We start from the raw sequence: 27,285 nt of genomic DNA, 5'->3' as shown, positions 1-27,285 counted from the left end.
TAGCACTTCAGGAAATGTGGCCTCCTTCCCAGGAAATTAGAGAGAATCTTAGGGGCAGGACTCGAAGTCCAGAGGATATGATAAGGAACGAAGTAGTGAGGGTCTTGCATTTTTCTTCCTCTTGCATTATTTTAAAATATTCAGAAGTGACATAAGGCATCCTGGTTATTGGGTCCAGCAGCCTGGTAATTGGGTTCCTTTGTCTCTGATGTATCACCTGCGACCTTTTTCCTGAAATTCAACAAGCTACAAGGGGTGGTCTGTTACAAGAGAGTGCACGGATTGTAAACACAAGTATAGGTTATAATTTGCATAAAGTTAAAGGGTGATAGGTGCAGGATGTAACTCACACAGTCTTAGTTGGCGATGGGTGCAGGATATGATTTACATAGTGTCAGGGAGTGATAGGTTAGCTTTGTGAAGTGCAAGTCTAGTTACAGACTCTACAGATTAGTAACAGTTAAAATAAATTAGGAATGATTAACTCTTTCAGGCCTGTTTATGTTTATTCTCTAGCCTATTCACTGTTCACTCTCCCCTTTATTTTCCTTGTTCTCAGGAGAGAAAAAAAAACTCATTCCTACTTTTTTTGGTTGTAACATTCCTTCCCTGGGTCCATGTTCCAAACATTACTTTTCAGCATGCAGCCCCCTCCACAACAGAAGACACAGGACTCAGGCTGGGGTGCACAGGGCTGTGGCACAGACCAGGTGTGCAGTTCTTACTTTGTACTGCCTTCCACAGACTGTCTGCTGTATTCTCCTTTTATCCCCTGAAGATCCCTTTCTGTCCCAGCTGATTTCCCCACTGTGAGGGGATTTTTCCCAGAGTGGGGACCTCTCCTTGCATTCAGCTTCCTGCCAGGGTTACCATTCCATTTTTTGATTCCTCTTTTATTTCTTTCATCCTACTTGGTTACAAGGGGATTTTTTTTTCTTGCCCTTTTAGTTGTCCAAAGTTTTCCACTAATGTCCAGCAGGTGCTCTGTAAGAATTGTTTCATTTGTAGGTGTATTCTTGATGTAGTTGTGAGAAGAGATGAATTTCACATTCTCCCATTCTGCCATCTTGACTCCTCCCTCTCTCTCATTTGCTGTTTAGCCCAAAGAACTCCACCAGTAACAAACTCCAAGTCCATCTGTGTATCACAACGTCTCAAAAGAATTTTTCTATTACTGGAGCAGCCACTCTGGTCCTATGAGATAATCATTATTCTCCCTGTTCCATCTAATGCCAAGGAAGCCATTTCTAGTTCAAAAGCAACAATGACTCATGCAAACCTCCAGGTTCCTCAGCATTTTCTAGGAGCACAGTCAACTTAAGAAGCCTGAGTCCCATCCTCACTGGAAGCTACAGCTGCTTATTCACTCTGCATTTCAGAATGGGCACAGACACCACTCAGCACACATGCCTACAGCCCTAGATACAGGGCCAATTCCTGGCCAAGCAACACACTCTGAGGGCTCTTGCTGTAACCCTGGGTTGCTAGACATAACTCATGGGCCAGGTCCCTGCCATACAAACTTCTTGGCAAGCAATAGGCTGCTTTATCCAAGACTGGGGTAAGGAAGGTCCCCAAGCCTACAGGCCATGCCCTACCCCTTCTGTGTGACTGTCAGTGGTCCATGGGCAGACTGAAATGGTTTTATATTTCCCTTTTGATTTCTTCTTTGACACATTGTTCTTCATAAGTGTTATTTTAGTTTCCACATATGTGTAGATTTTGTATCTTTTCTCTTATTGATTTCAGTTTTATATCATTGTGGTCAGAAAAGATTGTTGGTATGAATTTCTTCTTCTTAAATTTGTTGAGACTTGTTTTGTGTTCTATCACATGACCTTTACTAGAGAGTGTTCCATGTGCACTTGAGAAGAGTGTATATTTTGATGCAGCTTTATGGAGTAGTCTATATATGTCTAAGTCCAGTTGGTCTAAATGATGGTTCAATTCCAACATTTCTTTGTTGATTTTCTGAGTGGATAATCTATCAGTTGTTGATACTTGGATATGAAGTCCCCTGCTATTTTTGTATTGTGTCTATTTCTCCCTTTAGTATTTGGTTAACATATTTAAGTGCTCTGATAGGTGCATATATATTTATGATTGTTATGTTATCTTGATATATTGTCCATTTATCATTATATATAACCTTGTCTATTGTTAGCGTTTTTGGCTTAAAGTCCATTTTGTTGATACGAGTATCTGCATTTGCTTTCCATTTACACTTTCATGGACTATCTTCTTTTATTGCAGTAAGTCCGCTACATATAAATGTTCAAGTTGTGATCTTTCAAAGATGAAAACATGCATCTGCATGTTCAATCACATGTCTGGCTATATGGTCACTTGAATACATTCTCTATAAGTGGTTGTGCTTTTGTGTACTTTACTGTACAGTACTGTATAGAGTACAGTAGTTCAGTATCTTTATTTCATCCCAGGCTGTCTGGAAGCAAGCATAAAAGCAGTGATGATCTAGCTGGTACTGTTAAGAAGTGCCAAGTGATAACAATAGAAACAAAAGTGAAAAAAAAAAAATTGAGAGTGGAGAGAGGCAAAAAGATTGTAGATGTTGCTCAGTCTTATAACATTAATCGTTCGTCCATTGGCATGATTCTAGTGAACAAGGACAAGATCATGGAGCATGTGAATTCTTCTGTGCCAATGATGTTGACATTGATATTGAAGAAGCTTTGAAATGTAATAGAGGAGGAGAAACTTCTTGATGTGTGGATACAGGGTCAGCATAAGCATCAAATCCTCCTCGGTTTAGTGGTGATTCAAGAGAAAGTTTAAAGCCTTTCTGAAGAATCAAAGAAGAAACACAATGAGGAATTAGAGGGGGCACTTTTTCACACCAGCCATGACTGATTTCATTTATTCAAGGCTAGAGCCAACCTTCAGAGAAGGCAATGGCAACCCAGTCCAGTACTCTTGCGTGGAAAATCCCATGGATGGAGGAGCCTGGTAGGCTGCAGTTCATGGGGTTGCAAAGAGTCAGACACGACTGAGCAACTTCACTTTCACTTTCCACTTTCATGCATTGAGAAGGAAATGGCAACCCACTCCAGTGTTCTTGCCTGGAGAATCCCAGGGACGGTGGAGCCTGGTGGGCCGTCTATGGGGTCGCACAGAGTTGGACACAGCTGAAGCGACTTAGCAGTAGCAACAGCAGAGCCAACCTTCACAATGTAAAAGTAAGTGAAAAGGCAGCAAATGCAGATATGATTGCTGCCTGGAAATTTCCTGAAATCCTTCAAGAAATTATTGATGAAGGTGAGTATTAAGCTGAACAAGTTTTTAATGTGGATGAGAGAGGATTGTACTGGGAGAGTATGCCAGACTGAAGTTACATCAGTAAGGAAGAAAGTCGATGCCAGGCTATAAATCAGCAAAGGATAGGTTAACTCTTTGATTGGGTAGCAATGTTTCTGACAATATGAAGCTGATGCTTCTCTTAGTTAATCAAAGAAGCCCTTTAAAATTTAGCCAAAGTCTCTCTTTCTGTTATGTGGAAGAGTAACCCCAAAGCCTGGGTTACACTGGATATTTTCCAGGACTGGTATTTCCACCACTTTATCCCACAGGTAGAGAAATACTGCTTGGAGAAGGACATCCCATTCAACATTCTTTTGCTACTTGACAATACTCCAGGCAACCCTACCTCACCCAATCCATTCATTGATGACTTTCATCCCAACATCAAAGTAGTGCCTCTGAATACTACATTGCTCATCCAACTTATAGACCAAGGAGTTATATGACATTCACAAAGGAGGCAAGAATATACATTGGAGAAAAGACAACCTCTTTAACAAGTGGTGCTGGGAAAACTGGCAACCATTTGTAAAATAGTGAAACTAGATCACTTTCTAACACCATACACAAAAATAAACTCAAAATGGATTAAAGATCTAAATGCAAGACCAGAAACTATAAAACTCCGAATGAAAAACGTGGGCAAAACACTCTCCAACATAAACCACAGCAGAATCCTCTATGACCCACCTCCCAGAATACTGGAAATAAAAGCAAAAATAAAAAAAAAGGGACCTGATAAAATTAAAAGCTTCCACACAACAAAGGAAACTATAAACAAGGTGAAAAGACAGCCTTCAGAATGGGAGAAAATAATAGCAAACGAAACAATGAACAAAGAATTAATCTCAAAAATATACAAGCAACTCCTGCAGCTCAATTCCAGAAAAATAAATGACCCAATCAAAAAATGGGCCAAAAAAAACCAAAACCAAAAAATGGGCCAAAGAAATAAACAGACATTTCTCCAAAGAAGACATACAGATGGCTAACAAACATATGAAAAGATGCTCAACATCACTTATTATCAGAGAAATGCAAATCAAAACCATAATGAGGTACCATTTCACGCCAGTCAGAATGGCTGCAATCCAAAAGTCTATAAGCAATAAATACTGGAGAGAGTGTGGAGAAAAGGGAACCCTCTTACACTGTTGGTGGGAATGCAAACTAGTACAGCCACAATGGAAAACAGTGTGGAGATTCCTTCAGTTCAGTTCAGTTCAGTTCAGTCGCTCAGTCATGTCCAACTCTTTGCGACCCCATGAACTACAGCACACCAGGCCTCCCTGTCCATCACCAACTCCCTAGAGTTCACTCAGACTCATGGCCATCGAGTCAGTGATGCCATCCAGCCATCTCATCCTCTGTCGTCCCCTTCTCCTCCTGTCCCCAATCCTTCCCAGCATCAGAGTCTTTTCCAATGAGTCAACTCTTCGCTTGAGGTGGCCAAAGTACTGGAGTTTCAGCTTCAGCATCATTCCCTCCAAAGAAATCCCAGGGCTGATCTCCTTAAAAAACTGAAAATAGAACTGCCATATGACCCAGCAATCCTACTGCTGGGCATACACACTGAGGAAACCAGAATTGAAAGAGACACAGGTACCCCAATGTTCATTGCAGCACTGTTTACAATAGCCAGGACATGGAAGCAACCTAGATGTCCATCAGCAGATGAATGGATAAAAAAGCTGTGGTACATATACACAATGGAGTATTATTCAGCCATTAAAAAGAATACATTTGAATCAGTTCTAATGAGGTGGATGAAACTGGAGCCTATTATACAGAGTGAAGTAAGCCAGAAAGAAAAACACCAATACAGTATACTGTTACTGCTAAGTGGCTTCAGTCGTGTCTGACTCTATGCGACCCCATAGAAGGCAGCCCACCGGGCTCCCCCGTCCCTGGGATTCTCCAAGCAAGAACACTGGAGTGGGTTGCCATTTCCTTCTCCAATGCATGAAAGTGAAAAGTGAAAGTGAAGTCGTTCAGTAGTGTCCGACTCTTCGCGACCCCATGGACTGCAGCCTACTAGGCTCCTCCGTCCATGGGATTCTCCAGGCAAGAGTACTGGAGTGAGGTTTCATTGCCTTCTCCGCCAATACAGTGTACTAATGCTTATACATGAAATTTAGAAAGATGGTCATGGTAACTCTGTATGCGAGACAGCAAAATCGACACAGATGTATGAAACAATCTTTTGGACTCTGTGGGAGAGGGCTAGGGTGGGATGATTTGGGAGAATGACATTGAAACATGTATATTTTCATATGTGAAACGAATCGCCAGCCTAGGTTCAATGCATAATACAGGGTGCTCGGGGCTGGTGCACTGGGATGACCCAGAGAGATGGGGTGGGGAAGGAGGTGGGAGGGGGGTTCAGGATGAGGAACACATGTACACCCATGGCTGATTCATGTCAATGTATGGCAAAACCAATACAATATTGTAAAGTAAAAAAATAAATTAATTAAAAAAAGCAAATGTTATTTATATCACACTTTTCATCAGGCAGTAAAAGTGAATGATGAGTTAGAAACAATGTTGCAACAATTTTGGAGCAATAACCTCTACAAAGTCATGAAAGACATTTACTTTGCTTGGCATGAGGTAATGACCATCACCATGAATAGGTTTGGAAGTATCCTTGCACACAGTTTTGAGATTTGTGGATGTGGATGAGGAACCCAGAGGTTTTCAGCAACTTAGTGACCCTCAGTGAGAATCTGGAGCTAGATCTGCAAGAGGACAACTTCACTGAACTCTTTGGTGTGCAATATATGAAGTTTACAAATGAAGACCTGATGAAATTGGGGGCTCAGAAAAAGGACAAATTGAGACAAGAGGAAGATGCAATAACAAAAACAAGAGATTCACGATGCAGGCAATGGCAAGGGTATTTTCTTTATACGAGGAGGCCCTGTTAGTTTTTGAGGCAAATAACTTGAACTTAGAATGGTACATTAAGGTTACAGCAGCTGTTCAGAATATAATCCAGTGTTACCATGTCACCTATGATGAGAAAAAAGAGCTAATACCATTTAGCTCTTTAGCTAATATCATTTTTTGAAGAGGGTAGATAGAATTGAATCCAGCAAGGAACCAGAACCTGTACCATCACCATCAGGCATAAGTGAAATTATAACTTGCCATGCATTTTCTATTGCTGTCAATCCTTCAACTCTACCATCTTCCACTTCCTCTCCCTCTGCTAGTCAGTAGCTCTTCTTGCCTGTTCAGTAGATGCCAGCCTCTGTAGGCCAGCTTCTGTACTGTACTACTGTAGTTTTCAAGGTACTTCTATAACATAAGATTAAAAAATGTTCTTTTATTTTTGTATTATTTGTGTGAAAAGTATTATCAACCTATATATAGCCAATTGTGTTAGTTGGGTACCCAAGATAACTTTCTTAGACTTATGAACAAATTGGAGTCATGAGCATACTCTCAGAACAGAACTTGTTCGAATATAGGGTACTTACTGTACTTCAGTTTAAGTATGCACTCTAAAGTGTATGTCTTTAGAGCTGAAGAGTCTCTGGTGGGCAGCACTAAGATGGATCCTGTCTTTTTATCCATCTTGTCAGTCAGAGATCAGATTGCCAACATCTGCTGGATGATCAAAAAAGCAAGAGAGTTTCAGAAAAACATCTATTTCTGCTTTATTGACTATGCCAAAGCCTTTGACTGTGGGGATCACAAAAAACTGTGGAAAATTCTGAAAGAGATGGGAATACCAGACCACCTGACCTGCCTTTTGAGAAACCTATATGCAGGTCAGGAAGAAACAGTTAGAACTGGACATGGAACAACAGACTGGTTCCAAATAGGAAAAGGAGTATGTCAAGGCTATGTATTGTCACCCTGCTTACTGAACTTTTATACAGAGTACATTATGAGAAACACTGGGCTGGAAGAAGCACAAGCTGGAATCAAGATTGCTGGGAGAAATATCAATAACCTCAGATATGCAGATGACACCACCCTTATGGCAGAAAGTGAAGAGGAACTAAAAAGCCTCTTGATGAGAGTGAAGAGGAGAGTGAAAAAGTTGGCTTAAAGCTCAACATTCAGAAAACGAAGATCATGGCATCTGGTCCCATCACTTCATGGGATATAGATGGGGAAACAGTGGAAACAGTGTCAGACTTTATCTTTTTGGGCTCCAAAATCACTGCAGATGGTGATTGCAGCCATGAAATTAAAAGATGCTTACTCCTCGGAAGGAAAGTTATGACCAACCTAGATAGCATATTGAAAAGCAGAGACATTATTTTGCTGACAAAGGTTCATCTAGTCAAGGCTATGGTTTTTCCTGTGGTCATGTATGGATGTGAGATTTGGACTGTGAAGAAAGCTGAGCGCTGAAGAATTGATGCTTTTGAACAGCGGTGTTGGAGAAGACTCTTGAGAGTCCTTTGGACTGCAAGGAGATCCAACCAGTCCATTCTGAAGGAGATTAGCCCTGGGATTTCTTTGGAGGGAATGATGCTGAAGCTGAAACTCCAGTACTTTGGCCACCTCAAGTGAAGAGTTGACTCATTGGAAAAGACTCTGATGCTGGGAGGGACTGGGGGCAGAAGGAGAAGGGGATGACAGAGGATGAGATGGCTGGATGGCATCACTGACTCGATGGACGTGAGTCTGAGTGAACTCTGGGAGTTGCTGATGGACAGGGAGGCCTGGCGTGCTGCAATTCATGGGGTCGCAAAGCGTTGGACACAACTGAGCGACTGAACTGAACTGTCAGCCTATCTTTTGATTATTCTATCAATTTACATTTACAGTGAATTTTGGTATGTCAGGACTCATGACTGCCTAATTATTGTTTGCTTTCTGGGTTTCTTTTAAATTTTCAATTTCCCCCACATCTCTGCCTACCTTTGTCTTTAGTTGAGCAGTGATGTAATTAAAAGTGGATTTAAAGGAAGCATTAAGTTATAATACTTAGCAAACTGACATAGGACCTTATCTCTACAGTAATTTTGCTATTAAATGGCTTGCCACAACAATATCAATAGCATGTTTCTTCATATGTTGCCAAATTCAGAATAGTAATGTGTATTATATATAAGACACCATATTTTACTTTGTTATTCTAGTAAACAACTTAGTCTTCTGCCTTGTACCTAATTCAGTGTTAGATTCAGATAAGGTTATCTCTCTGGTTGCCTTTTCTATATATTTTATACTGTTGACCTCTTCTTTAAAATCTTTCCTTAGCTTTTAATCAATGAATCTACTAAAGACACAGGATACAAAACCAGTACACAGAAATCCCTTGCATTCTTATACACTAATGACAAAAAAAAAAAGAAAAAGAAATTAAGGAATCAATTCCACTTACCATTTCAACAGTGACAGCAAAACATGAAATACCTAGGATAAGCCTACCTAAGGAGACAAAGAAAAAAAAAAAAAACCTATAAAGAAAACTATAAGACAATCATGAAAGAAATCAAAGATGACACAAATAGAGAGAAATATAATTTTCTTGCATTAGGAAGAATCAATATGGTGAAAATGAATATATTACCTGAAGCAATCTACAGAAATAACACAATCCCTATCAGATTACCAATGGTATTTTTCACAGAAATAAGACAAAAAAAAAAAATCTCACAATTAATATGAAAGCACAAAAGACCTCAAATCGTCAAGACAATCTTGAAAAAGAAAAATGGAGCTGAAGGAATCAACCTTCCTGACTTCAGACTATACTGCAAAGCCACAGGAATCATGATAATATGATACTAGTACAAAAACAGAAATATAGATCAATGTAACAAGATAGAAAGCCCATAGATAAACCCACACACCTATGGGCACCTTATCTTTGACAAAGGAGGCAAGACTATGCAGTGGAGAAAAGACAATCTCTTTAACAAGTGCTGCTGGGAAAACTGGTCAACCACTTGTAAAAGAATGAAACTAGAACACTTTCTAACACCATACATAAAAATAAACTCAAAATGGATTAAAGACCTAAATTTAAGGCCAGAAACTATTAAAAAATATTAGATGAAAACATAGGCAGAACACTCTGACATAAATCACAGCAAGATCCTCTATGACCCACCTCCTAGAATAATGGAAATAAAAGCAAAAACGAACAAATGGGACCTAATTAAACTTAAAAGCTTCTACACAACAAAGGAAACTATAAAAAAAGATTAAAAAAAAACCCTCAGAATGATAGAAAATAATTGAAAATTAAACAACTGACAAAGGATTAATCTCTAAAATATAAAAGCAGCTCATGCAGTTCAATACCAGAAAAGCAACCTAATAAAAAAATGAAAAACCTAAACAGACATTTCTCCAAAGAAGACATGTAAATATCCAACAAACACGTGAAAAGATGTTCAATATCACTCATTATTAGAGAAATGGAAATCAAAACTACAATGAGGTATCACCTCACCCCAAACAGAATGGCCATCATCAAAAATTCTACAAACAATAATTGCTGGAGAGGGTGTGGAGAAAAGGGAAACCTCTTGCACCACTATGGAAAATATTATATACAGTCTAAGTCACTTCAGTCATGTCTCTTTGTGACTCTATGGACTATAGCCCACAAGACTCTTCTGTCCGTGGGATACTCCAGGGAAGAATACTAGAGTGGATTGCCATGCCCTCCTCCACGAGATCTTCCCGAACCACCCAGGGACTAAACCACGTCTCTTATGTCTCCTGTATTGGCAGGTGGGTTCTTTCCCTCTAGTGCCACCTGGGAAGTCCAGAGAACAGTATGGAGATTCCTTAAAAAAAAAAAAAAGAAAAAAGAAAAAGCTAAGACTAAAACTCCCATATAACCTAGCAACACCATTACTGAGCATATACCCTGAGAAAACCATAATTGGAAAAAAAAAAAAAAAAGACACGTGTACCCTAATATTCATTGCAACACTATTTGCAATACCCTGGATGTGAAAGCAACCTAGATGTCCATTGACAGATAAATGAATAAAGAAGTTTTGGTACATATATACAATGGAATATTACTCAGTCATAAAAAGGAATGAATTTGAGTAAGTTCTAGTTAGGTGGATGAACTTAGAGCCTAGAAAAATGGTACTGATGAACCTATTTGCAGGGCATCAATAGAGACACCTACCTAGAGAACAGACTTGTGGGCATAGTGAAGGAAGGAGAGGGTGGGACAAATTGAAAGAGTAGCATTGAAACATATACATTACCATATGTAAAATAGCTATTGGAAAATTGCTGTAAAACAGAGGAAGCTCAACCTGGTACTCTGTGACAACATAGAGGGGTGGAATGGAGTTGGGGGTAGGAAGGTCTTTCAAGAGGGAGGTGATATATGTACACTTATGGCTGATTCACATTGTTGTATGGCAGAAAACAAAACGATATTGTACAGAAATTATCCTCCAATTTAAAAAAGTGAAACATCACCTTGTAATAGAGAAAATAATAATAAAAAACACGCAAAATTTTTTACTTAACTTTTGAGTACTTTACTCTTAGGATTCACCTACTCTTGGTATTTTTTTAGGTCTTTATTCTCCATCCACCCATAAAAGTCATTTTTCTCCAAGGTACTCTTTTTGACCTTATTCTTTCATTTTAATAATATGAGTGTTTTAACTCATATTCACATTTTTTTTTACTATGAATTGCATACTAATAGATCCAAAATTTATATACAGTCATACCTCAGAAATAGTTTGGGTTTAATTCCAGACCATCACAATAAAGTAAATATTGCAATAAAGTGAGTCACCTGATTTTTTTTTGTTTGTTTGTTTCCCAATGCATAATAATGTAGTCTAAGTGTGCAATTAAAAATACTCCTAAAAGATGTTAGCAACCACCTGAGCCTTCACTGAGTCAAAGTTATAACATCAAAGATGGCTGATCACAGATCACCATAACAAATTAAATAATAATTAAGAAGTTTGAAATATTGTGAGAATTATTAAAATGTGATGCAGAGACATGAAATAAGTAAATGCCATTGGGAGAATGGTACCAATAGACTTGCTCAATGCAGGTTTGCCACAAATGTCATGCTGCATTGTTAAAAAAAAAAAAAAAAAGCAGTATCTGTGCAGTACAATAAAGCAAACATAATAAAATTAGCTATGCTTACATCTTGATCATCTTTCCTGCATGAAATTAATTCACAGTCAACTCTAAACCTAAATTTTTAATCTAAAAATTCATTTGATTCTTTAAATTGAGGATATTTAATGCTGAATTCATATTTCTTTTCAAAAAGGATTCATTCTCTTAACCCCTTTTCTTAGTTAGTGGGATAATCATCTATCAAATTTCCAAAAAGAATCAGATATCTGGGAATCATAACCATCACATCAGTTTCTCTTCTCAAACTTCACATTTAGTTGGTCATGAGAGCTGAGAATGTACTATTCAAGATATATAGAGAGATGTATAGATACAAGTATCCATCTCTTTTTTTAAACTTCCCATTGACATTTTTTTTAATTCCTTTAATTTGGGTTCTTTGTAATTCTTGCTTGGATGATTAGAATAGTCATCTATCTATTCTGGATCTAAACTTTCCACAGCTTTTCCATATTCTTTAATCTTTCCTTTATACTGATTCCAGAGTGATGTATCTAAAATAAAATCTGATTTATTTTCATGATTCAGTGAATCATTTCCTACAGAATAAAAGTTGAACTTTTATCATAGTCATTCCTCTGTCCATATCATGGGGTTTATAGTTTCCCAGAATTCACCATAGAGTTTCAATCCACAATGATTGTGAGTAGTTGCCGCTATGAGGATTCACCCATACTCTTCTATACATCTGCCTGCATGACTTTTTACCCATCCTGCAAAAGCTATTCAGTAGAACTTCCTTTGTGAAATCTTGACTGTCTCTGCTTTCAAATACACATTTGATTTGACTTTAAAGAAAGTTTTCAATTTGAATGTGAAAAAAGACAAATTTTAGAGATATCTTGAATGAAGCATGGCAGAAATTAGTTAATGCAACACTGTACTAAGATTTACAAAATCTTACAATAGACTTACAAAAGACTTAGTTCTAAGTCTGCCAGAGACTAAAAACTACTTGAGTCTAATATCTCAGTGACTCATTTTTCCTATCTGAAAAATATTAATGCTGAATGAGGTGGCCTTTAAAAGCTCTTGCAGCTGTAGCATCATTGATTTTGTGGGTTCTGTTGGAAATGGAGAATAGGTAACATAAGTTGAATTTCTAAAAAACTACAAGGATCTGAAGAAGTTTCATGTTAAGTGTTTAGCTGAGTACTGATCAGTGCAAGAGAGAGAGAAAACTATGCAAGATTATGAAAAGAACTACCTAAAAGGATAAAATTGGGATTGTAGTTTACACAGATCACATTGTTGTTGTTTAGTCTCTCAGTCACGTCTCTTCATGATCTCATAGACTGAAGCATACCAGGCTTGCCTATCCTTCACCATCTCCCAGGGTTTGCTCAAACTCATGTCCTTTGATTCAGTGATGCCATCAAATCTCTGTCCTCTGTCGTCCCCTTCGATGTCATCCATCTTCTGTCATCCCCTTGTCCTCCTGCCTTCAATATTTCCCAGCATCAGGGTCTTTTCCACTGAGTTGGCTTTTTGCATTAGGTGGCCAAAGTTTTGGAGCTTCAGTTTCAGCATCAGTCCTTCCAATGAATATTCAGAGTTGATTTCCTTTAGGGTTTACTGGCTTAATCTTGCAGTCCAAGGGACTCTCAAGAGTCTTCTCCAGCACCACAGTTAGAAGACATAAATTTTGGCTCTCAGCGTTTCTTATTATCCAGCTCTCACATCTGTACAGGACAACTGGAAAAAACATAGCTTTGACTAATATGGAACTTTGTAGGCAAAGTAATGTCTCCACTTTTTAATATGCTGTCTAGGTATTTTAAATACACAGTTCATGGAAGTGTCCATTCTTTCCCAGCTAGAGTGGAATTCCTTGTGCATACAACACAATCTTTGGAAAAGTCAAAAGGGTGTTGCCTCAGTCATGGTGAAAATTAATTATGGACTAAATACTTTTCCACCTCTTCCTAACAAAGTTAAAATTAAGACTTGAAAATATAGCTATTTCCAAATAGCATAAAGGCATTATTGACTAAAGTGAAAGTTGCTCAGTTGTGTCCGACTCTTTGTGATCCCATGGACTATACAGTCCACGGAATTCTCCAGGCCAGAATACCAGAGTGGGTAGCCTTTTGCTTCTCCAGGGGTTCTTCCCAACCCCTGCATTGCCGGTATCTTGCATTGCTGGTGGATTCTTTACCAGCTGAGTCACAAGGGAAGCCATTATTGACTAAAGATGAAGATTATTTAAAAAAAGAATGGCATTGGCATCGTGGAAGCATGAGACACTCCATTTTCCTGCCCCTCAATCTACAACTAACAAAGATGTCTCTGCCTTATACACAAGGAATCTGGGGAATTTCCCACAACTGTGCATTTAAAGGTGGGTGTACAGAACACCACTCCAGTACTCTTGCCTGGAAAATCCCATGGACAGAGGAGCCTGGCAGGCTGCAGTTCATGGGGTTGCAAAGAGTTGGACACGACTGAGCGACTTCACTTTCACTTTTCACCTTCATGCATTGGGGAAGGAAATGGCAACCCACTCCAGTGTTCTTGCCTGGAGAATCCCTGGGACGGGGGAGTCTGGTGGGCTGTCATCTATGGGGTCGCACAGAGTCAGACACGACTGAAGTGACTTAGCAGCAGCAGCAGTACAGGAACACATACAGGAGGTGGAACCACGGGAGATAGCAGAGGTAGTACCTGTGATCTTGGATCCTTGGCTGTGATAGCTGAGCCCACAGCCCCAGAGAGTCCAGTAACAGCACAGGATAGACAGAGTGGCAAACACACCTCCCATCTCCCAGCTGCAGCATAACCTGTGGCCACAAAGAACTGGACAGCAGCAGCAGTTGGGCATGCAGTCCTGTCTATCTAGGTAAAGAGGTGCCCATGAATCTACTCCCCTATCCCCATCACAGCAGTGGCACCTATAAACCTGATGATGCAAGACATGGCAAAGACAACCATGATTCTGGCTCTCTCTCAATCATCCCCCTCACCCTGAAGCTCTGGAGTTGTGAGACAGGACATCCTGAATGCAGAACATTTGCCATCCTTGTGCCCAAGGCAGAAAATTCAACAATAAAAGCAGTGACACTGGAAACAGCAAGGCAGCAGGAACATTGGAGGCACACACAGTAAAGAGACTATCAGTCAACACCTCTGAAAGAGGTGCTAAAGGATCCACTTTCTAAATGGAGATCAAGATGATGGAGTAGGAGGATGCTGAGCTCACCTCTCCCCAAACGCATCAAAAAAACATCTAAATATGGGGAAATTCTCGCTCAAAACAAGCTGGAGGCTGTCAGAAAAGTTGTTCTATAACCAGCTCTGTAAAGAAAGATTCACAAGGACTCAGGTAGGAAAGTGAAAGATGATCAAGTTAGGACCTGTGCCCCTAGCAGGGAATATAGAAGAGAAGGGGGGTATCTCAGGCTTAGGAATGCTCCCTGGGGAGTTAGAGGTTTGAGACACATAATGGGCTTCACAGCCTTGGGGTCTGACACTGGGCAGACCAGTCCCCTTAGCTGGTTTGCAAACCAGTAGGACTTACTAAATGGCTGTGAAAAACTGAGAGTCTGCTCATGAACAGAACATACAGAAGCAGAACATACCCAAGAATAAAGTAGGGGAAGCAGATTTAAAATGGCCTGGCCCTGTGGCTGGTTTCACAGGACCATTCCAGCATACACCCTAACCCATACCAAGTGCCTGATCCAGACCCTCTTGCTCCAGTTCAGCTCTCTAGTAGGGCAAAGGCTGCCATTGTCCAGGAGATTTTGCACTGAGGGGAACAAAGCTGGCTCAGACTTGGCCCTGCCTCTGAACAGGGGAATGGCAGCCATTGCCAGTAAGCATTCGGAATCAGCAGATAAGGAGCTACCTGAGACTGACTAGCCTGCTGGGGCCATTCCAGCTCTTGACCTGCACTGGGCATGTCCTCCAGTCCCTTTTCTTTTGGTTATGCCCTCTACTGTGGTGAATGTGCCATTGCTGAGGAGAGGTGAAAGTGATAGGAGGAAGCAGAGCAAGCTCAGACACAGCCCTACCTCTAAATGGGATGAAGGCAGTTGTTGCTAGTGAGCACACAGAGTCAGGAGATTGTAAATTACCTAGGGTTCTAAATGGCTTGCTGGAACTATCCAAGAATGTACCCTAATTCAGAACAGATTTGCACTTGAGCCCCTCTTACTCCAGCACTACTGCCAAATTGGGAAGAAGTGCCCTTGCCTGGGGTACCCTGATGGGCTAGTGGTTAGCATTCAGCATTTTCACTGCCATGGATCAAGTTTATTCCTGGTCAGGAGAGATCCCACAAACCATGAAGTGTGGCAAAAAAAAAAAAAAAGATGAACAAGGGAAAAAAAAAAAAAAAAACACTAGTGAAACAGAGATAGTTTACCTGATAGAGTTCAAAGCATTAGTAATACATATACTAACTGAACTTGGGGAAAAAATAGATGAACTCAATGAGAATTTTAAGAAGAATCTAGAAAATATATATAAAAAAACCAGTCAGAAGTGAAGAATAACTTAAATGAGAAACACACTGTAATGAATTAGCAGTCTAGGTGACACATAAGTTCATTTATACAGATTGTATAAGTAATCTGGAAGATACAATAATTGAAAACACATAATCAGAACATAAAAAAGAAAAAAAAATGATAGATTAAAAGACCTCTAACACTATACCAAGCTTATTAACATTCTCACTACAGGGGTCCTAAAAGAAGAGAAAAAGAGGTAGAAGTTTATTTGATGAAGTTATGCATGAAACTTCCTGAAACTGAAGAAGGAAGCAGATTTTCAGATACAGGAATTACAAAGATTTCCAAACATGATAAAGTTCATGCTTTGTGTATTTAGAGTATGCATGAATTCCTAGTTAAATTAGTAACAGCTCTAATACAAGAAATTAAGAAATGAAGAAGGAGCATAAGAATTAAGAAAATAATAATAATAGTAATAACAACAACAACAAAAAGCCGAAGTCAGCAGAGGTAAGGAAATAATAAAGATCAAAGAAAAAACAAGGACCAGGTAAAGGCCACAATTAACAAATGTTGACAAGGATGTGGAGAAAAGGAAACCCTAGCACCTAGTGGTACCCTAATGGAGTACCCATTAGGTAAGACAGCATGGAGCTTCGTCAGAAAAAACTACAAATACAAATACCATCAGGTCAGTTTAGTCACTCAGTGGTTCCCGACTCTTTGTGATGCCATGGACTGCAGCATACCAGGCTTTTCTGTCCGACACCAACACCCGGAACTTGCTCAAACTCATGTCCATCAAGTTGGTGATGCCATCCAACTATCTCATCTTCTGTTGTCGCCTTTCCTCCTCCCTTCAATCTTTCCCAGCATCAGGGTATTTTCCAATGAGTGAGTTCTTTGCATGAGGTGGCCAAGGTTTTGAAGTTTCAGGTTCAGCATCAGTCTTTCCAATGAATATTCAGGACTGATTTCCTTTAGGATTGACTGGCTTGATCTCCTTGGAGTCCAAGGGACTTGCAAGAGTCTTCTCCAACACTACAGTTCAAAAGCATCAATTCTTCGCTGCTCAGCTTTCTTTATAGTCCAACTCTCACATCCATACATGACTACTGGAAAAACCATAGCTTTGACTAGATGGATTTTTGTCAGTAAAGTAATGTCTCTGCTTTTTAATATGCTGTCTAGGTTGCTCATAGCTTTTCTTCCAATGAGCAAGCATCTTTTAATTTCCTGGCTGCAGTCACCATCTGCAGTGATTTTATAGCCTCCCCCAAAATAAAGTCTGTCACTATTTCCATTGTTTCCCCCATCTATTTGCCATGAAGTGATGGGAATGTATGCCATGATTTGATTTTTTTGAATGTTGAGCTTTAAGCCAACTTTTTCACTCTCATCTTTCACTTTCATCAAGAGGCTCTTTAGTTCCACTTCCTTTTCTCCCATAAGGGTGGTGTCATCTGCATATATGAGGTTATTGATATTTCTCTTGGTCATCTTGATTAAAGCTTGTGCTTCATCCAGCCCAGCATTTAGCATGATGTACTCTGCATATAATTTAAATAGGCAGTGTGACAATATCATCCTTGATGTACTCCTTTCCCAATTTGGAACCTGTCTGTTTTTACATGTCTGGTTCTGTTTCGTCTTGACCTGCATACAGATTTCTCAGGAGGCCAGTAAAGTGGTCTGGTATTCCTATCTCTGTAGGAATTTTCCACAGTTTGTTGTCATCCACACAGTCATAGGATTTGTCATAGTCAACAAAGCAAAAGTATGTTCTTCTGGAGTTCTCTTGCTTTTTCAATGATCCAACGGATGGTGACAATTTCATCTCTGGTTCTTATCCCTTTTCTAAATTTAGCTTGAATATCTGGAAGTTCTTGGTTCACATACTGTTGAGGTCTGGCTTGGATAATTTTGAGCATTACTTTGGTAATCTGTGAGAGGAGTGCAATTGTGTCATAGTTTGAACATTCTTTGGCATTGCCTTTCTTTTGGATTGGAATTAAAACTGACCTTTTCCAGTCCTGTGGCCACTGCTGAGTTTCCAAATTTACTGGCATATTGAGTGCAACACTTTCACAGCATCATCTTGTAGGATTTGAAATAGCTTAACTGGAATTCCATCACCTCCACTAGCTTTGTTCATAGTGATGCTTCCTAAGGCCCACTTGACTTCACTTTCCAGGATGTCAGGTGTGTGATCACTCCATCGTGGTTATCTGGGTCATGAAGATCTTTTTGGTATAGTTCTATATATATATATCAGTCATGTCCGACTCGTTGTGACCACATGAACCGCAGCACGCCAGGCCTCCCTGTCCATCACCAACTCCCGGAGTTCACTCAAACCCATGTCCATTGAGTTGGTGATGTCATCCAACCCATTTCATGCAAAGATAGGCACAATAAATGACAGAAGAGGTATGGACCTAACAGAAACAGGTTAGATTAAGAATTCTTAATCTAACCTGTTTTATTAGGTCCATACCTCTTCTGGTGATGGACAGGGAGGCCTGGCGTGCTGTGGTTCATGTGGTCACAACGAGTCGGACATGACTGAGTGGCTGAACTGAACTTGCATGAAATGTTCTTTTGGTATCTTTAATTTTCTTTTTTTTTTTTAATTTATTTATTTTAATTGGAGGTTAATTACTTTACAGTATTGTAGTGTTTTTTGCCATACATTGACATGAATCAGCCACGAGTGTACATGTGTCCCCCATCCTGAATCCCCCTCCCACCTCCCTCCTCATCCCATCTCTCAGGGTCATCCCAATACACCGTCCCTGAGCGCCCTGTCTCATGCATCAAACATGGACTGGCGATCTATTTCACACATAGTAATATATATAGTTCAATGCTATTCTCTCAAATCATCCCACCCTCGCCTTCTCCCACAGAGACTCAAAGTCTCTTCTTTACATCTGTGTCTCTTTTGTTGTCTCGCATATAGGGGCATCATTATCATCTTTCTAAATTCCATATATCTGCATTAATATACTGTATTGGTGTTTTTCTTTCTGACTTATTTTGAGATCTCTAGTTTTTCCCATTCTATTGTTTTCCTCTATTTCTTTGCATTGATCACTGAGGGAAGCTTTCTTATCTCTCCTTGCTGTTCTTTGGAACTCTGCATTTAAATGGGTATATCTTTCCTTTTCTCCTTTGCCTTTAGTTTCTCTTCTTTTCTCAGCTATTTGTAAGACCTCCTCAAACAACCATTTGATCTTTTTGCATTTCTTTTTCTTGGGGATGGTCTTGATCACTGCCTCTTGTAAAATCACATGAACCTCTGTGCATAGTTCTCCAGGTACTCTATCAGGGCTAATCCCTTGAATCTATTTGTCACTTCCACTGTATAATCATTAAGGATTTAATTTAGGTCATACCTGATTGGTTTAGTGGTTTTCCCTACTTTCTTCAAGTTAACTCTGAATTTTGCAATAAAGAGTTTGTCATCTGAGTTACAGTCAGCTCCCAGTCTTGTTTTTGGTGACTCTATAGAGCTTCTTCATCTTTAGCTGCAAAGAATATAATCAATATGATTTCAGTATTGAGTATCTTGTGATGTCTATGTGTAGTGTCTTCTCTTGTGTTGTTGGAAGAGGGTGTTTGCTATGACCATTGTGTTCTCTTGGAAAAACTCTGTTAGCCTTTGTCCTGTTTCATTTTGTACTCCAAGACATATCTCCCTGTTACTCAATGTATCTCTTGACTTCCTACTCTTACAGACTTGTCTGTGAATGTCCAGTAGTCTCCAGCGGAGGTATGCTTTGGTGGTGGCCCGTTGCAGGATCAGGGGTACTGTGTGCAGCAATTCCTGCATGGGACCTTTTCAAAGATGCTGCCATTATCTCCATTACCTCCATTATACTTTGGTCTCAAGTCAAACAGGAGGGAGGGAGAACAGCCCCACCCATCATTTAAAAATCAATTAATGACTTACTGAGCATGGCCCCGCCCATTGGAAAAAGACCCAGTTTCCCCCACAGTCAGTCTCTCCCATCAGGAAGCTTCCATAAGCCTCTTATCCTTAACCTTCAGAGGGGAGACAGAGTGAAAACCACAATCATAATAAACTAATCAAATTGATCAGATGGACCACAGCTTTGTCTAACTCAATGAAACTATGAGCCATGCTGTATAGGGCCACCCAAGATGGACAGGTCATGGTGGAGAGTTCTGACAAAACATGGTCCACTGGACAGTGGCAAATCACTTCAGTATTCTTGCCTTGAGAACCCCATGAACAGTATGAAGAGTAAAAAAGATATGACACTGAATGATGAACTCCCCAGCTCAATAGGTGCCCAATATGCTACTGGAGAAGAGTTGAGTAATAACTCCAGAAAGAAAGAAGAGATGGAACCAAAGCATAAACAATGTTCAGTTGTTCATGTCACTGGTGATGGAAGTAGAGTCCAATGCTGAAAAGAACAATGCTTCAAAGAACAATGCTGTATAGGAACCTGGAGTGTTAGGTCTGTGAATCAAGGTAAATTGAAAGTGGCCAAACAGGAGATGGCAAAAGTGAACCTCAAAATTTTAAGAATCAGTGAACTAAAATGGACCAGGATGGGTGAATTTAATTTGGATGATCATTATATCTACTACTGTGGGCAAGAATCCTTTAGAAGAAATGGAGTAGCTCTCATAGTCAACAAAAGAATCTGAAAAACAGTACTTATATGTACTCTCAAAAATGATAAAATGATCTCAGTTCGTTTCCAAAGCAAACGATTCAATATCACAGTAATCCAAGTCTATGCCCCTAACAGAATGCTGAAGATGCTGAAGTTGAACAGTTGTATGAAGACATACAATTCCTTATGGACTGCAAGACCACACAAGATGGTGGAGTTGAAGGACGTGCACTCATCTTCTCCTTCGAGAACTCTAAAATTACAACTTGTTGCTGAACATCCATCAACTGGCAAATGTTTGATCCCATCAAAAAAAGGTACCCCATGTCCAAGGGCAAAGGAGAAGCCCAAGAAAGACAGTAGGAGGGCCAAAATCCTGTTTAGAATCGAGCCCCATACCAGCCAGAGATGCTCAGAGGGCTCAGACAAAACATTATATGCACCAGAACCCAGAGACCCCACAGAGACTGAGCCAGACCTGCCTTTGAGTGTCTCCTGCAGAGGTATGGGTCAGCAGTGGCCTGTCACAGGGGCAGGGGCTATGGGTACAGTAGACCTGGCTCACACAGTATGTGGCATAAGCCCTCTTGGAGGAGGTTGTCATTAATCCCACTATAAAGCCTCCAAGCACACAACCCACAAACTGCAGAATGATTAATTGAAATAGTTTCTCACACTGTTATTAACATTCTAAGACCCACAACAGATTTCCCAACCTGGGGATCTGACAAAGGGATTGAGAATCCCCAGGGAATTTGATTTTGGAGGCCAGTGGTATTTGATTATATAACTTACACAGGACTGGGCAAATAAGCTCTTGGAAGGCACAGACAAAACCTTGTGTGCACTAGAACCCAGGAGAAAGGAGCAATGACCCCACAAGGGACTTACCCAGACTTGTCTGTGAGTGTCCAGAAATGCCATATGGTCTAGCAATTCCACTCCTAGGTATTTACCTGAAGGAAAAAAAAAAAAAAAAACTATTCATAATTTTAAAAGGTACATGCACCTCAATGTTTATAGCAGTATTGTTTCTAACAGCCAAGATATGAAAACAGCACATGTCAGGTAACTGGATAAAGAAGCTATGGTACATGCATCTGTTCATGTGTGTTAAGTTGTTTCAGACATTTCTGACTCTTTGTGGCTCTATGGATTGTAGCCCACAGGCTTCTCTATCCATCAGGCTCTCCAGGCAAGAATACTGGAGTAGGTCACTATGCCCTCCTACAGGGAATCTTCTTGATTCAGGGATCAAACCAGTGTCTCATAAGTCTCCTGTATTGGCAGGTGAGTTCTTTACCACTAGCACCACCTGGGAAGCCATATATATATATACATATACATACATACATACATATACATATACACACACACATGTATATGTATATTTATATATACATATATGTGTGTATATATATGTATATATACACACACACATATGACTCAGCAATAAAAAGAATGAAATTTTTCCATTTGCCACAGCATGAATGGATCTGAAGTTTATTGTAGTTAGTGAAATGAATCAGAAAATGACAAATACTGTATGTTATCACTTATATGTGAAATCTTAAAAATAAAACAAGCTACTTCATAAGAGCAGAAACTCCTAGACATAGAGAAGAAACTTGTGGTTCCCAAAGGGAAGAAGTATAGATGAGGCTCAAGATAGAGGTAGGAGATTAAGAGGTAAAAATTACTATGTATAATAGAAATAAGAAGAGGATGTCATATCAAGATGGTGAAGTGGGAGAGTATGAACTGCACCTCCCTCCCATGAACACATCAAAATTACATCTACATGTGGAACAATTGTCATGTGAAAAAAGATGAAAATGGCAAAACTCCTACACAACCAAAGCTTCAAGAAAGATTTCCATGTAACTAGGTAGGAAGGAAAAAGGACATAGGATTGGGATTTCTGCTCTTGGAAAGGATCTGAAAGGAAGAGAAAGTATGCAAAGGCAGATCATTAGAGAGTGACCAGGTTGAGCCAAAGACTACATGGCCCAGACCTGTGGTACTATGCAAAGGATACAAACCCCTTAGCTGCTAGAAGAATTGCTTGAACAGATATAAGTGATGGAGAAGGCTAAATTCCACTTCCATAATATGAGGGTGCTGGCTTGACAATAAACAGGGTGGAGACAACTTTGTACTAGTGACTGACACCTCACCTCACTCTCCAATCTAAGAGGAATGGACAACTCAGGCCTGCTTATTCTACACTGCAGCTTGGCATGGGACCCATGCTACACAGGCCCTGGAAAAGCATTTGGCCTAGCTACACATAGACAGTCCAGAGACCTGATGTATGATCAAATGGATCAGTGGTGACCATTGTTGGCACTTACTCAAGTGGTACCTCAAGAATCACTAATGACTTCCACACCTTTCTCACAGCTTCCATTTGAAAAAAACGTTCTGGCCCCACCCACCCACAAGCCACAGGTTGGTGATGGGTCTAAGGAAGACAGATCCTGGGAAAAGATGTGATCTAGGGACAGAGGGACGGCTAGAGTCCTGGGATGTTGTTCAGGTGGGGTGACAGCAGCCAATGTTGGTACTGACTCCATCAACACCACAGAAGCAGCCCAGATCTCAGACAGCACTGTAGCCACTTCAATTACTTGAACCACAATGTCCTGAATCCCAGCCCCAGCCTAGCAAATGCTGCAATCCTACACACACCATGCCACAAGCTTGCACTAGATCAGAGATGACCAGAACAGGGGGAATGATACAACTTTGAACTCCATCTTGGAGTGGAGATACAAACACTTATACAGGCAATGCATCAGGTCTCTGTGAGTGCACAAGCCACACTTACATCAGCACTCCACTCTTTGAGGCAGAAAACACACTCAGAAGGGAGAGAGTCAGCTCAAGCATGACCCTCAGTGTTTCTGCTACAGTAAGTAGGGAGCAGAACCCAACCCTGAGAGGTTGGCAACATCTATGGAGTAAAGAGGAAGTCCTGCCCTGCCTCTGCACAGACATTGCACCCTTCAACACCAGCTACACTCACTGTCAAGGTGATAGTGGCTAACATATCCTGAGGAAAGGCATAGCTGGAGTCCACATCAAAATCAGTTTTGCCATAAAGATACTGGACACATGCAGTAGACATAAGGACACTCCCAGATAAATGCACACCTTCAAGACTACAATAGACAAACTTCTCACCTAAATTCAAGACAAAAAAGTTGAGTAAAATAAAAAAGGCAGAATGAATCCCAACTAAAAGAGTAAGAGAAAAAAACCTGAGACTAAATTATGAAACAGATATTGTCAGTCTATGAGACATTGGGTTTCAAAAAGAGGTAATAAAAATGTTAACTGAATTAGGAAGATTACTAATATAAACACAGATAATTGTAACAAGATATTCTTAACTATAAAGATGACTGAATCAAAAATAGATAATTCAATTTCTGAGACAAAAGGTGACCTAGAAACATTGAATAGCTGATTAAAATACACAAAAGAAGGAGTAAGTGATCAGAAAGAGAAAAATTAAAATCATGCAATCAAAAGAGCAGACATACACACACAAAAATAAACCTGAAAGCAAGATACAAGATCTATGCGATCATGTAAAATGTTCCAGAAGAAGAGAGAGAGAAGGAAATTAAAGATGTATTTGATGAAATCATGGCTGAAACCTTCCCAAACCAAAGTCCTGAGGAAATAGATATCCAGGAATAGGGAACGCAGAAGGTCCCAAACAAATTAACCCAAACAGACCCATGGCAAGATATATTATACTTAAAATGGCAAAAATTGAAGATGAAGAGTATACAGCCATGGAATTAAAAGACGCTTACTCCTTGGAAGGAAAGTTATGACCAACCTAGATAGCATATTGAAAAGCAGAGACATTACTTTGCCAACAAAGGTCTGTCGAATCAACGCTATGGTTTTTCCAGTGGTCATGTATTGATGTGAGAGTTGGACTGTGGAGAAAGCTGAGCGCCGAAGAATTGATGCTTTTGAAGTGTGGTGTTGGAGAAGACTCTTGAGAGTCCCTTGGACTGCAAGGAGATCCAACCAGTCCATTCTGAAGATCAGCCCTGGGATTTCTTTGGAAGGAATGATGCTAAAGCTGAAACTCCAGTATTTTGGCCACCTCGTGCAAAGAGTTGACTCACTGGAAAAGACTCTGATGCTGGGAGGGATTGGGGGCAGGAGGAGAAGGGGACAACGGAGGATGAGATGGCTGGATGGCACCACTGACTTGATGGACGTGAGTCTGAGTGAACTCTGGGAGTTGGTGATGGACAGGGAGGCCTGGCGTCCTGCAATTCATGGGGTCGAAAAGAGTCAGACATGACTGAGCGACTGAACTGAACTGAACTGAGCTGAAAGAGTATACTCTAAATGCAGCAAGAGAAATGCCAAGAGTCATATTCAAGGGGTTCTCTATAATTCTATCAGCTGATTTCTCTACAGAAACTTAATAGGATAGAAGGACATGTCATGATATATTCAAAGTCCTGAAAGGGAAAACCCTGAACCTAGGATATTCTACCCAACAAAATTATCATTTAGGAAAAAAGGAGAGATAAACAATTTCTCAGACAAACATAAATTAAAATAATTCATCAATAATAAACCTTCCCTAAAAGAAATGCTGAAGAGTCTTCTCTAAGTTGAAAATAAACTAGAATGTATAGAAAGGGAAAATCCCAATAGGAAAGTCAAATATATAGTAAGGCTGAAGTTCACTTTAAAAAGTGAGTAAATAGATTAAAAACAACAAAAATTGTAGGAGAGATTATATCTACAGGAAACAGTAAAAGCATAAGCATGAAGGTATAAAACTAGAACATGAAAAACACAAAATGTTGTGGATAGGAGTAAAAAATAAGGAGGTCGTTGAGAACATGATTGATGTTGATTATTAGTTTAAAACGAGTAGACATACCTACAGGTAAACATACATAAACTCCATAGTAACTACAAATCAAAAACCTACAACAGATAAACAGAAAAAAGAGAGAAAGGGTCACAAGTATTCCATTCAAGAAAATTATCAAACCACAAAGGAAGAACCTAAAATAAGAATAGAAAAGAACTGCAAAAACAAATCAGAAAGCAAGTACCAAAATGGAAATAAGTTCATACCTATCAGTTGCTGCTGCTGCTTCTAAGTCGCTTCAGTCATGTCCGACTCTGTCTGACCCCATAGACAGCAGCCCACCAGGCTCCACCGTCCCTGGGATTCTCCAGGCAAGAATACTGGAGTGGGTTGCAATTTCCTTCTCCAATACATGAAAGTGAAAAGTGAAAGTGAAGTCGTTCAGTCGTGCCTGACTCTTAGCGACCCCGTGGACTGAAGCCTGCCAGGTTCCTCCGTCCATGGGATTTTCCAGGCAAGAGTACTGGAGTGGGGTGCCATTGCCTTCTCCACATACTTATCAGTAATCACCTTAAATGTCAATGAACTAAATGCTACATCAAAAGATGTATGTGCATGCTAAATTGCTTCAGTCATGTCTGACTCTTTACAACCCTATGTACTGTACCTTGCCAGGCTCTTCTGTCCAGGGGATTCTCCAGGCAAGAATATTGGAGTGGATATAGGGTGGCTAATTGGATAAGGAAGCAAGATCCAATAATATGCCTACAAGAGATTTGTTTAAGAATGAAAAACACACAGACTTAAAGTGAGGGGATGGAAAATGATATATGATCCAAATTAAAATAAGAAAGTGAGATAGCAATATTCTTATCAGATAAAATAAACTTTAAAGCAAATGATATAATGAAAGACAAAGAAGGATATTATATAATGTTGAAAGGATCAATAAGAAAAAAAGAGGATATTACACTTGTTAACATACAAAATCCAATACAAAAGCACCTAAATACATAAATCACATGCTAACAAACATAAAGAGAGGAATTTACAATAAGATAATAATAGTAGGAGGTTTTAGTACCCCATTGACATCCGTGGACATACCATCCAGGTAGAAATTTTGTAAGACAACAGAAGTCCTAAATGACATATTAGAGCAGATGGGCTTAATTGATATAAGTCAAGACACACCATCCATAAAAAGAAGAACACACATTCTTCTCAAGAGCACATGGAACTTTCTCCAGAATAGAGAGCATAATGGGTCACAAAACAAGCCTCTACAAACTCATGAGGGTAGAAGTTATATCAAGCAGAAGTTCTGACTACAACAAAATGAAATGAGAACACTTTATATTCTTGGGCTCAAAAATCACTGTGGATGGTGACTGCAGTCGTCAAATTAAAAGATGCTTGCTCCTTGGAAGAAAAACTATGAAAAACCTAGACAGCATATTAAAAAGCAGAGACATCACTTTGCCCATAAAATCTGTATAGTTAAATGTATGTTTTTTTTTTCAGTAGTCATGTATGAATGTGAGAATTGGACAATAAAGAAGGCTGAGCCCTGAAGAACTGATATTTTCAAACTGTGGTGCTGGAGAAGACTCTTGAGAGTCCCTTGGATAGCAAGGAGATCAAACCAGTCAATTCTAAAGGAAATCAATCCTGAATATTCATTGGAAGGACTGATGCTGAAGCTGAAGCTTCAATGCTTTGGCCATCTGATGTGAAGAGCCAACTCACTGGAAAAGACTTTGATGCCAGGAAAGATTGAGAGCAGAAGGAGAATGGGACAACAGAGGATGAGATGGTTGGATGGCATCACTGACTCAATGGACATGAGTTGGAGCAAACCCCAGGAGATAGTGAAGGA

General features: G+C 39.8%; 1 protein-coding gene and 1 pseudogene across 1 annotated transcript in view; one reads left to right on the top strand and one right to left on the bottom strand.

Annotated features, from left to right (window-relative positions):
• ZC3H12B (zinc finger CCCH-type containing 12B) overlaps window positions 1-27,285 on the top strand; it is a 607,141-nt gene that overhangs the window by 243,559 nt on the left and 336,297 nt on the right. The window lies entirely within an intron of this gene.
• The window catches only part of LOC102272821 (nuclear receptor coactivator 4-like), a 56,131-nt pseudogene that overhangs the window by 18,276 nt on the left and 10,570 nt on the right, over window positions 1-27,285 (bottom strand).

Source organism: Bos mutus, chromosome X, assembly GCF_027580195.1.
Source record: "Bos mutus isolate GX-2022 chromosome X, NWIPB_WYAK_1.1, whole genome shotgun sequence".
Classification (NCBI taxonomy): Eukaryota; Metazoa; Chordata; class Mammalia; order Artiodactyla; family Bovidae; genus Bos; species Bos mutus.
This window is presented reverse-complemented; position numbering and strand designations above follow the sequence as displayed.